Source organism: Chiloscyllium plagiosum, chromosome 5 (genome assembly GCF_004010195.1).
Source record: "Chiloscyllium plagiosum isolate BGI_BamShark_2017 chromosome 5, ASM401019v2, whole genome shotgun sequence".
Taxonomy (NCBI): domain Eukaryota; kingdom Metazoa; phylum Chordata; class Chondrichthyes; order Orectolobiformes; family Hemiscylliidae; genus Chiloscyllium; species Chiloscyllium plagiosum.
In genome coordinates, this window is record NC_057714.1 from 63,692,511 (window position 1) to 63,704,595 (window position 12,085).

The 12,085-nt window shown below is 41.3% G+C and overlaps 1 protein-coding gene across 11 annotated transcripts in view; it reads right to left on the minus strand.

The window, feature by feature from the left end:
* tbc1d5 (TBC1 domain family, member 5) overlaps positions 1-12,085 on the minus strand; it is a 519,702-nt gene that overhangs the window by 421,516 nt on the left and 86,101 nt on the right. The window lies entirely within an intron of this gene.

A 12,085-nucleotide genomic window follows, 5' to 3' on the forward strand; every position in this document is an offset into this window, starting at 1 on the left:
CGAAGTTAAGTATATTCAGGACTGACATAGATGGATTGTAAATTAGTAAGACGAATCAAGGGACATAGGAAAAAGACAGCAAAGTGGAATTGACGAGACAAATCAGTCATGGACTCAATGAATAGATGAACAGTTTCAATGGGCTGAATAGCCTACTTCTCCTCCTACATTTAATGGTTTTCTGATGATGTTCTGCACCCTGACCATTGAGCTTTGAACTTAATACATTTTGACAAGAATTGGCAAAACATCTTTTAAAGACTAGAAGTTCCTTTATTAATGGAACAAGACAGATGATCAGGTTAGACAAACTGAAAAGGCAAAATTCTGGATCAGTGGTGCTGGAAGAGCACAGCAATTCAGGCAGCATCCAACGAGCAGCAAAATCGACGTTTCGGGCAAAAACCCTTCATCAGGCAATCAGGTGGTTTTACTGTGGTACACTACTTGAGAAAGTTCAATTTGTTTTTTTTCCTTTGGGTTGATGTTGTCATTTCCTGTGGTGATGTAATTTTCTGTTCTTTTTCTCAGGGGGTAGTAGATGGGGTCTAACTCGATGTGTTTGTTGATATAGTTCCAGTTAGAACGCCATGCTTCTAGGAATTCTTAGTATCCTTGCAGACAGATAAGCAAGGACACCACTTCGACTTGGAGAACACAGCCATCCTAGAACAAGCCAAACAGAGGCATGCATGAGAATTCCTAGAAGCATGGCGTTCCAACTGGAACTCTATCAACAAACACATCGAGTTAGACCCCATCTACCACCTCCTGAGGAAATCAACAGGAAATGACATCACCACATGAAATGACAACACCAACCCAAAGAAACCCAAACATATAAATAGAAAGCAGGAATCATGTACAGTACTTCACCTGAGGCCCACCCAAGATGTTACTTAGTAGGGTGACGAAACATCTGGAAATGAACCTTCCAGTTCAGCGAACAAACATACATCCAGAACCTCAACCTGAGCTAATGGAAATGAACCTTTCAGCTCAGCAAGTAAACCTACATCCAGAACCTCACCCTGAGCTACAAATCTTCTCAAAATTTGCTAAGCAGAAATACGTCAGCAATTTCTTCAACAAAAGTTCTTCAACCAAATACCAGAAAAATATTTTGTTCCCACTGTGGGTCACTTATGGCTTAAGTTAAATTTTTAATGTCACCTGCAGTCAGTAAGAAATGTGCAAAAGTAACAGAAAACATAAACTACTCCCAAGGCAGTACACAATGCACTTCATGCCATTAGGGCCATTTTATATTTTTTATAGGCTTACTGCCTCTCAAATAGATAACTGTTGCTAATCTACATTTGAAATCAAGTGAAGCATAAAAATGTGTCATGCATAAAGCAACACTGCTTTAACTCATTTTATCCATCAATAAGTCCCATGACAGAAATATTAAAAAAATGCACTGCAAACTGAAATTCTTTAGCAACCCTTGGTGAAGGTTTTAAATTCATGAAGTTGCTGAAGCTAGGGCTTAAGTTAACATGTCTTCTTGTGCAAAAAAAAATTGCACATCGATAAGACCTCAGAACAAGCCCTAATAAATACGAAATAGTGTAGTTAGCAATTGAGTAATATTAAGGAAAAAATCCCCCCATTTATGCTCTACTGCATTCATTAACTTGAGTGCTAATGAAAATAATTATTATACCCAAATAACCAAGCTTAAATTAGTCCTAACAACTGCAGCACATATTTAAAAAATGCAAGTGGGAAGTCAGAAGTTTCTAACTAACTACAAAATCCTTCAAGCCTACTCCACTGTGAATTCACAGATTCCACAATGTAAACTCCGGAGAACAGGTTGATCAAATTAAAACCTGAAATTAAAAGTTGGTCAAGTAATAATGAATACACTTGTAAATTTTCTTTGCAATATGATAATTATTAGACTGGCTGAAAATAACTTAGTTGAGTACTGCCATAAAAACAACAGTAAAAGCAAAATAAAATGACGAAACAAAAACAATGGAAACACAATGCAGGTTGATCACCACCTGCAGGCAAATAGTACATTTTAAAACTTAGATGCTGAGTCTTTAAAATTTCCTTTGTCTCTGACTTTTCATTTCTGAAGTTCCAAAGGGAAGTTAAAAATTTTAAGGTTTGCTTTATAAATGTCAACCAGCCTGGACTCCCCAGCCAGGGGCAAAAAAAAGTCTGAGAATCTAGTCTGACTAGCACCTTTTTAAATGAGATCACTTCTCATCTTCATACTTTAGGGAATACAGAAGGAGTCCATTCAATCTCATCTCCTTCGAAGAATAAGTCTGCTGAACCTTCACTGCACTCCTCTGAAAGAAAGTATGAATTAATTATTTAAGGAGAACAAAACTATCCACAATACTCCAGGTCAAAGGTCCACATCCAAGGCCCTGAATAACTGAAGTATACTTTATACTTATATTCCAAACATTCAATAACGAAGGCTACTATATAATTTGCTTTTCTAATCATTTACTGTACCTTGGACTGAGCTAATTCAATATTTTCATATAAATAGTTAGCATATAAATATGGGCATCAGCACAATTTAGCACTGAGTGCTGCTTTGGAAAAACCGCAAGGAGTTGGGGGAGTAAGGGGATTAGGTGAAGAGGAGGTAGTGCTCCTTTGCTTCTTCTAACCTTTCGCTCTGTAGGCATTAGTTATCACTCTACTGTAGGGAAGATGCTAGCCATTGGCCAAGTGTCTGGTAAATGGTTAAAATCTATTCTATTCCTAATGTTTGAAATAGCACAACAGTTCTTAGAACATAGAACAGTACAGCTCAGTACAGACCCTTCAGCCCTTGATGTAGTGCTGATCTTTAATCCTACTCTAAAATCAAATTAACTTATAAACCCTTCATTTTATTATCATCCATGTGCCTATCAAAGAGTTGCCTAAATGACCCTAATATGTCTGACTCCACTACCACCGCTGGCAGTACATTCCATGCACCCACCACTTTCTGCGTGAAGAACCTACCTCTGACATCTCTCCCAAACATTCCTCCAATCCCTTAAAATTATGCACCCTTGTGATAGGCATTTCTGCCGTGGGAAAAAGTTTCTGACTATTCACTCTACCTATGCCTCCCATTATCTTGTATGCCTCTATCAAACTGACTCTCAACCTTCTTCGTTCCAGTAAGAACAACCTTGGCTCCCTCAACCTTTCTTCGTAAGACATGCCTTCTAGTCTAGGTAGTATCCTGGTGGGTCTCTTCTGCACCCTCTCTAAAGCTTGCACATCCTGCCTATAATGAGGTGACGAGAACTGAACACAATATTGCAAGTGTGGTCTCACCAGGGCTCTATAGAGCTGCAGCATAACCTCGCGGCACAAACTCAATGCCCCTACTAATGAAAGCCAACAAACCATATGCTTTCTTAACAACCCCATCAACTTGGGTGGCAACCTTGAAGGATCTTTGAACATGGATCCCAAGATCCTTCTGTTCTTCCACACTGCCAAGAATCCTGCCTCAACCCTGTATTCTGCATTCAAATTTGACCTTCCAAAATGAATCACTTCACACTTTTCCAGGTTGAACCTCCATCTGACACTTATCAGCCCAGCTCTGCATCCTGTCAATATCCTGTTGCAACCTACAACAGCTCTCCACACTATCAACAACTCCACCAACCTGCATGTCATTGGCCAATTTTCTAACTTGCCCTTCCACTTCCTCATCCAAGTCATTTATAAAAATCACAAAGAGTAGAGGTCCCAGAACCGATCACTGCAGAATACTCCTGGTCACTGAGCTCCTAGCTGAATACTTTCCATCTACTACCATCCTCTGCCTTCTGTGCGCCAGACAATTCTGGATCCAGAAAGCCACATTTCCCTATATTCCATGCCTCCTTATGTTCTGAATGAGTCTACTAGTGGGAACTGTATCAAACACCTTGTTAAAATCCATATAAACCACATCTACTGTTCTACCTTCATTAATTTGTTTTGCCACATCCTCAAATAATTCAATAGGGCTTGTGAGGCATGACCAACTCCTCAAAATGCCATGCTGACTAATCAAACTATGCTTTTCCAAGTAATCATAAATCCTGTGTCTCAGTCCTCTGCAATTGCTAGGGTTATCCCTATTCCCTTTCTTGAATAAGGAAATAACCTTTGCCACCCTCCAACCATCTGGCACTACTCCAGTGGAGAGTGAGGATGCAAAGATCATCGCCAAAGGCACAGTGACCTCTTTCCTCACTTCCTCTAGTAACCTTGGGTATATCCCATTGGCCCAGGGGACTTATTTATCTTCATGTTTTTCAAACTTTTCAGCACATCCTCCTTCTTAACATCAACCTGTTCGAGCGTATGAGCCTGTTTCACGCTGTCCTTGCAAACAAGTTCTTCAGTTCCTTCCTTGGCACCTTGTAACGCTCTAGAGCCCGGTCTGATCCTTGCAACCTTAAGTAAGCTTTCTTCTTCCGCTTGACTAGATGCTCTACATCCCTTGTAACCCAAGGTTCCTTCATCCTACCATCCCTTGCTAGCCTCAGTGGGACAAACCTATCCAGCACCATCAACAAATGCTTCCGAAACAACCTCCACATTTCTGACGTTCATTTTCCTGAGAACATCTGTTACAATTTAGACACCACAGTTCCTGCCTAATAGCATCATAATTCCCTCTCCACCAATTAAATTTCCCATACCGTCTGCTTCTATCCTTCTCCATGACTATTGTAAAGGTCAGGGAGTTGTGATCACTATCACCAAAATGCTCTCCCACCAAGAGATCTGACACCTGGCCTGGTTCATTGCTAAGTACCAAATCCAATTTGGCCTCCCCTCGTGTCAGTCTATCCACATGTTGAGTCAGGAACCCTTCCTGGATACACCTGACAAAAACTACTCGATCCAAACTATTTGAAGCAAGGAGGTGCCAATCATTATTAGGCAACTTAAAGATGCCCATGACAACAGCCTGTTATTTCTGCACTTTCCAAAATCTGCCTCCCAATCTACTTCTCCGTCTCTGTTACTACTGGAGGGTCTGTAGAAAACTCCCAAGCAAGTGACTGCTCCTTTCCTGTTTCTGACGTCCACTCATACTGACTCAGTAGACAAACCCTCCTCTTGGACCTCCCTTTCTGCAGCTTTATATTATCCCTGATTAGCAATGCCACTCCCCCACCTCTTTTACTTCACCTCCACCCCCCAATTTTTTTTAAAATATCTAAACTTTAGAACATTTAACAACCATTCCTGCCCCTGCAATATCCAAGTCTCTGGAATGGCCACAGCTTCGTAGTTCCAAGCGCTAATCTAAGTTCAGCACCCTTATTGCTATTACTTCTTGCATTAAAATAGACACACTTTAACCGGACACACTGACTGCAACTCTGCTCTAAAAACTGTCTATCCCTCCTCGCAGATGCTCTGCACATTGTATCTGGCTGTTCACTCGCTACTCCATCCTTAGATTCAGAGGTCCGGTTCCAAACCCCCTATCAAACCAGTTTAAGCCATCCCGAAGAGCTTTCGTTCCTTGTAAGATTATTTCTAAAGACAGGAAAATAAATAGTTGAAAAAAATAAGTGGCTCATGAAACACATTAAGGGTAGTAGGATAAGGACAAGTAATGACTGGAACATATGAAAATTCCCGAATGCCAGTATGATCCAGGGCAAACATTTATTGTGAATGGAGGAACTAAGGCTCAGAATCATTGAGCTAGAGGCCAGACTGCAGGCACACAACCAGAGAGGAAGAAAGTTACCTGGATGTTTTGTATCAGGACGTGATCACACCCCTTCGGAATAGGTTTTCTGATTTGAACACTGATGGGGGACAGTGAAGGTCAGTTGCAGATATGGCAGTTAAGGGGGCCCTAAGGTTAGGTGTACAGCAGCCTTACCTTCGCAAATTGTCAAACAGGTTGGAGATTCACTAAGCTCGTTTGATGGGGTGAAGTGCTCTGGGATGGAGGGTTAATCGATCATAGCAACATCATATCGGAAGCCATTCAAGTCGGGGAAGCAAAAATGACGAGGCAGGACAAGCCTTCCTGATGAAGGGCTTTTTGCCCAAAACGTTGATTCTCCTGCTTCTCGGATGTTGCCTGACCTGCTATGCTTTTCCAGCACCACACTTAGGACAAGCAAAGAGCTGTAGGAGGTCAGTAAAATGAGCCAAAACTTCAAAGTTAATAATCCCTGCATTATTACTTGAGTCACATGCTGATTTATATCGACAAACAAGATTAGAGAAATGAATGTCAGGCTTAAAGACTGGTTTGAGGGAGCTGTGTTCTGGTTCATAGCACACTGTTATCAGTATTGGGGAAAGTGAGGGTTATAACATTGCAAAGATCATCTGAAACATGCTAGGACCAGTTTTAGCCAGCTACACATCTAGTGCTTTAAACTAAATAATGGAAGCAAGAGATCATATCTGGGAAGATGTGGTAAATCAAAGATGAAAGACAAAACAAGAGAGGAACTTATAAAAATTGGAAATAATAGTCAGTGACAGAATGGGGTAGACAGTTCAAATCTACAAGTATATCAGCAGGTAAGGCTAGAGATTTAAAAAAAAAAGAACTAAATAAAAGGTTCTGTATCTGAATTCATGCAGCATTCAAACTAAAACAAAATGATAGCAGAAATGCAAAAATATCCATGACCTCAGCAACCCCCCCACCATGAATGTAATTTTCTCTTAATTACAGAGACAGCAGCAGCCCACATCCACACAGTTCTCCAAGATATCTGCACTCATTTAATCCTAGCAACTTCAGCATCCCCAAACTGAATTCCTCCAACTACAGAGGCTCTACCTGTAGAGACGAAGGTCTGAAGAACTTGAATTCCCTCTAAAAACTTCTTTGCCTCCTTTCCCATCCTTTAAAAGGCTCCTTTAAAACCTACTTGTTTGACCATAATTTGATTTAGGTCACGACATGTGTGGGTGATAAAGGTGGGTGGGTGGTGGGTATAGAATGTACATCAGGTCTCACTAGGTAGGGATCAGACCTCTAGGGACATGTGGTGCTCATCAGGCACATGACCAGTGTGTTTGGATTAAGGGCTAACAGTGGGATTATTCCACGCAAGTTGGGAAAAGGGCTGGGGATCCAGGCCAGGTGCTGCAGCAGAGCCCATGTACTCGGTCTTCCCCCTACTCTTTTAGATCATTTCCCCAAAATTTACCCATATTAAAAGAGATATACTCACATTTGAGGCAGTTCAAGGGGACTCATGACGCTGATTCCTGGGATTAATCACAGTTGACTTATCAAGAATGACTAAACAGGTTAGGCCTTTATTCATTAGAGGTGAGGGTTAATCATAGAGTCAGAGCTGCACAGTATGGAAGCAGACTCTTCAGTCCAACTCGTCCAAGCCAACCAGATATCCTAATCTAAATCCATTTGCCAGCACTTCGCCCATATACCCATCCAGATTCCTTTAAAATGTTGTTATTGTACCAGCCTCCACCACTTCCTCTGGCACCTCATTCCATACACACATCACCCTCTGCGTGAAAACATTGCCCCTTAGGTCCTTTTTAAATCTTTCCCCTCTCAGCCTAAATCTATGCCCTCTAGTTCTGGACTCCCGACCCCAGGGAAAATACTTTGCCTATTTATCCTATCCATTCACATCATGATTTTATAAACCTCTATAAAGTTTATAACCCCTCAGCCTCCAACGTTCAAGGGAAAACAGTCCCAGCCTATTCAGTCTCTCCCTATAGCCCAAACCCTCCAACCCTGGCAACATCCTTGTAAATCTTTTCTGAACCCTTTCAAGTTTCACAACATCTTTCCGATAGGAAGGAGACCAGAATTGCACGCAATGTTCCAAATGCTGCCTAACCAATGTCCTGTAGAGCCACAACATGACCTCCCAACTCTTATACTGAAAAGAGGAAAGCATGCCTCCCTCACTATCCTATCTACCTGTGATTCCACTTTCAAGGTGCTATGACCTGCACTCCAAGTTCTCTTTGGTCAGCAATGCACCCCAGGACCTTACTTTTAAGTATATAAGTCCCGCCCTGATTTGCCTTTCCAAAATGCAGCACCTCACATTTATCTAAATTAAACTCCATCTGCCACTTCTCAGCCCATTGGCTGATCTGATCGAGATCCCCTTGAACTCTGAGGTAATCTTCTTCACTGTCCACTAACAACTAATTTTGGTGCCATCTGCAAACTGACTAACTATACCTCCTATGTTCACATCCAAATCATATATATAAAGGAAGAAAAGCAGTGGACCCAGCACCAATTCTTGTGGCACCTCGATTATCCAAACGAGATGGGTAGACACTACTTCATTCGGATAATTGATTATTCAGATAATCGATTTGACCTTACTTTTGCAAAGGGATGTGTAACTAACCGTTACGTCAAAAATATCCAATTACTGATGCTTGAGGTGCCGGTGTTTCTTTGTTTTTGTCAGTGTTTTCAGATGTTTTTCTGTACAGTAATCCGAATACAGTTACCTCTTTGAAGTAACGTTTTTGTGGGACCTTGAGATCTTCTTCAGATAATCCAAAATTCGGATAATTGGTATTTGGATAATTGAGCTTCCTATGTATTTCCCCACATTATGTATCTTCCAGGTCTTTCTCCACAGTAAACACTGATGCAAAACACTTGTTTAGTATCTCCCCCATCTTCTGTCGTTCCACACATAGGCTGCCTTGCTGATCTTTGAGGTGCCCTATTCTCTCTAGAGTTACCCTTTTGTCATTAATGTATTTATAAAATCCCGTTGGATTCTCACTAATGCTCATTGCCAAAGTTATCTTTTGTCCCCTTTATGCCCTCCTGATTTCCCGCTTAACAAAGAAAGTCACAGCACAGGCTCAGACCCTTTGACCCTGCAAGCCTGCGCCAATCCAGATTCTCTTTCTAAACTTGCCGCCTATTTCAAAAGGTCTGTATCGCTTTGCTCCCTGTCCATTCATGTATCTTTCTAGATACAGTTTAAATGACACTATCATGCCTGGCCCTAACACCTCCGCTAGCAACGCGTCCCAGGCAACCACCAGTCTCTGCGTAAAAACTTTCCCACGCATATTTCCCCCTCTCACTTTGAACTCATTACCCTTAGCTATGGAGTCCCCCACTCTGGGAAAAAGTTTCTTGCTAGTAGCCCTGTATCTACCTCTCATGATTTTGTAGACCTCAATCATGTTCCCCCCTCAACCTCCTTCTTTCTAATGAAAATAATCCTAATCTACTCAACTTCTCTTCCCTCCACTGGAACATTTAGATTGAGAAGTCCCCAGGGCCAGAAAAGTCCCCATCTTAGATTGCTCCGAGAAGCGAGAAAGGAGGTTACTAAGCCGCTGACGAACATATTTGCTTCCTCACTCTCCATAGGAGTCGTACCAGAGATTGGAGGGAAGTGAATGTTGTTCTCTTTCCAAGAAGGGTAATAGGGAAATCCCTGGCAATTACAGACCAATCAATCTTACATCTGTGGTAAGCAAGATTTTGGAAAGAATTCGGAAGGATTTATGACTATTTGGAAAAGCATAGCATAATTAAAAGCAGTCAGTATGGCTTTGCGAGGGGCAGGTCATGCCTCACAAATCTAATTGAGTTCTTTGAGGAGGGGACGAAACAGATTGAAGGAGGTCGGATAGTGGATGTGGTGTATATGGAAATCAATTGATAACATTCCTCATGGTAGGCTCATTCATAAAGTCAGGAGGTATGGGATACAGGGAGATTTGACTCTCTGGATTCAGAATTAGTTGGCTGACAGAAGGCAGAGTGTGGTTATAGATGGAAAGTATTCTGCCTGGAGGTCAGAGGTGATTGGTGTCCCGCAGCGCTCTGTTCTTGTGCCTTTGCTTTTTGCAGTTTTGATGAATGACTTGAATCAGGAGGATGAGGGGTGGGTTAGTAAATTTGCCAATGACACAAGGTTGGACGTGCCATTGATAATATCAAGGGGTATTGCAGGCTGCAGCGTGACATAGACAGGATGCAGAGCTGGGCTGAGAAATGGCAGATGGAGTTCCACCTGGATAAATGCAAAGTGATTCATTTTGGTAGATCGAACTTGAATGCTGAATATAGGATTGATGACAGGGGGTTTGGCAGTGTGGAGGAACAGAGGGATCTTGGTGTTCAAGTGCATAGATACCTCAACTTTGCCACCCAAGTGGATAATGTTATTAAGAAAGCATATGGTGTTTTGAATTTCATTAATGGGGGATCAAGTTTAAGAGCCGTGAGGTTTTGCTGCAGCTCTACAAGACCCTGGCGAGACCACACTTGGAATACTATGTCCAGTTCTGGTCGCCCTACTATTTGAAAGATGCAAAGGCTTTGGAGAGGGTGCAAAAAAGGTTTCCGAGATGCTGTCTGGACTAGAGAGCTTGTCTTATGAACAGAGGTTGACTAAGCTTGGACTTTTCTCTCTGGAGAGAAGGAGGAAGAGAGATGACCTGATCGAGGTGCACAAGGTAATAAGAGGCATGGATAAAGTCGATAGCCAGAGACTTTTACCCAAGCCAGGATTGACTGCGACAAGGGGTCATGGTTTTAATAGGTTAGGAGGAACGTATAGAGAAGATGTCAGAGGTAGATTCTTTATGCAGAGAGTTGTGAACGCATGTAATGCGTTGCCAGCAGTGGTGGCAAAATACCTAATACAGCATCAAGTGTTTTGAATAAGGTAACAATGTTGAATCTTCTCTTTATATCTTCCACTGTCTTCTTTCCTTCTTCTTAGGGATTTTGTTTCACTGGTCACTGATCATTAAAGGTATCTTTAAGAGAGCCGTTTTTCGGGCAGTCTGTATTGTGCTGGTGGCTTGTTAGTTCTCCCTCAACGGTTCAATTTTTCCTGGTCTTATACCCCAAAGCATCAGATTGTTTCATTGGGTTTTAATATTGTCAATACACTAAATTCAAACTTGATTGGAGGTTGGTATTTTGGGGTATAATTTAAACTGACTGGCCGAGCTTGAATTTGTTTTGTCGTCTCCAGACAACCCAGCTAATCCAGCTGTTCGACCAAACTTTACATTGTTACCTTATTCAGAACGCTTCGTGCTGTATCAGGTATTTCTGCGAGCTTTTAACTCTCTTAAAAGGTACAGTATCCCTTACACCTTTGTATCACTACAATGAAATCTAATTCTTATCTACCCAATTATTGGCTGCTTTTGCGACAACATATCAGCAGTAAATGCAAGGACAAATGAGTCTGTGATTAAAGACACATCTTGCACCAATTCTGTTAATGTCAGTTACAAGGGTAGTATCTTACTAATTATTTGCCATCATGATAACATTTTTGGGGTTTTCAGGAGGTAATTTGTCTGCTGACACATGAATTTTTAGTGTGCCAAAGTAAAATTGATCCATGACATTCAATAGGAACACCATTGCTGAAACCCGCACTTACAATGTACTGAGGGTTACCAATGACCAAAAACTGAACTGGACGAACTATATACTATGGCTAATAGAGCATGTCAGAAGTTGGAAGTTCTAAAGCAAGTAACTTGCCTCCTGAATCTTCAAACCCTGTCCACTATTCACAAAACAAGTCAGTAAAAATCACAGGGATAAACAACAAAGGCAAGTTATCCCTACACAGAAGAGAGAGAGAGAGAGAGAGAGAGAGACTTTGAGGAGCTGCTGTACCTAACACATTCTGTTTCTCCCACTCTGTCTCTGAAAGAGCTGCATGATTGGCATTAAAGTAGTATCTGTTTTTAATTTAACCTAGGGTGCATCTGCAGTAAGTTACTCCAATCTATGTCTCATTAAAGCATGGATGATCATGTAAGGCAGTTCATTAAGTTGGGAACATTATTGAAATGTGAAATATATGTGATTAATTCATGATCGAATAGTCAGTTCAGTGTTGCAGAATTAATTTGTGTTTATTCCCCTTTCAAAGTTGGACCTTTGGAAACCAGTATCCTGACATGTTTGTTAGCATTCACTTCAAACAAAAGTCGAGAAGGAAACTTTAAGTTGACAGAAAAGAAACAAAAGAGTGCTGCGAAGGACAAAGCGCTTGCAATTTTTTTTAAAGAAGTGCAAACATAAGACTCACTCAATTGTGAATAGCTAGAA